The sequence below is a fragment of the Penaeus monodon genome, chromosome 23 (assembly GCF_015228065.2).
Source record: "Penaeus monodon isolate SGIC_2016 chromosome 23, NSTDA_Pmon_1, whole genome shotgun sequence".
NCBI lineage: Eukaryota > Metazoa > Arthropoda > Malacostraca > Decapoda > Penaeidae > Penaeus > Penaeus monodon.
The window spans coordinates 42,500,531-42,501,655 of NC_051408.1; the positions used below are offsets into that span (position 1 = coordinate 42,500,531).

The window sequence follows — 1,125 nt, forward strand, 5'->3', positions numbered from 1 at the left end:
TAGGTTTACTGCTCCAGTTTAGTCCATGCTAATGACTTTTTGCTTTATCCTTTATCTTATTGCAGCCTTCATATGAGATCATGAAATTTTAATCTTCATTTTCGTTCATTTAACTCATTTCCTTTTTGTTATCTCTTGAGATATTTCATTTAATTATATTATCTGTTGGAAAATTCATTTGCTTCTGCTATCTCTAAAACAATTAACTTCTTTCTGTTGTCTTTAAAATAATCTATATCCTTCTGTATCTCGAGGATAATGTCTGAATCCTTCTAATGGCATTCATTTCATCCTCCTCAAAACTTTCACATCAGTTTCTTCAGTCAATCTTTATTTTCCAATTTCTAATTACCCACGTCCTCCGTCCACAAAGCAACAATGACCAAAGAACAGAAATAGATGCGATTTTCTCACGTTTCGCCGGTATATTTCGGTGTCCAATCAGAGGAGGAGGCCGTGCGCTTGTCGACCTTCATTTATCGTTGTTTGAAGGTGGAAAACAAACATCCGAACACGCGTTTATGATCCGAATCGGCTCGATCTTGACCTCGGCATATGTAGTTTACTGTTCCTCGCCTCGATACTAATACGCGACGTGGTTACAGGTGATTCTTCCTTTCTCTAAGTATCGTATTTACTATAAAAAAAAGAATTGTACTTTGTCATTAGGATTGTATCAGATTGATTTTTATTTCGTCGACTTCGCCTTTGAGCGTGTAGACTTTCATCTATTAAGAGACCCTCCTTTGTCCCCCTGTGTGGAAGAGTGCGGCTCCGTAAATAGACACGCAGATAGATAAACACTTGTCGAATTCAGTCACCAACTTCCTATTATAACAGCCAATGGAATTCGCGCGAAGAATACTTCCAAAGAATTCGTCCCATGACCAAAAAGGATTTTAAAACCTGTTGGTAACGTGTTCCCAGAGTGGCAGAAAGCACTTACAGGAGGTTTTAGAAGATTTTGTGGCCAGATTTCTCAATACGAAATTCTGCCTACGAGGGTCATAAACAGAAACATATTATGTAGCGAACAGGTTGGAGGCGAAATAGCGTAACAGAATAATGGGTATTAAATTTATTATAGAAAGCAGTACAATATTATCTTCTCGAATGAAGCATTTA

General features: G+C 37.5%; 1 protein-coding gene across 1 annotated transcript in view; it reads left to right on the forward strand.

The window, feature by feature from the left end:
- Window positions 1-1,125, forward strand: part of LOC119588316 — a 31,591-nt gene that overhangs the window by 15,761 nt on the left and 14,705 nt on the right. The gene's annotated exons all lie outside the window — the stretch shown is intronic.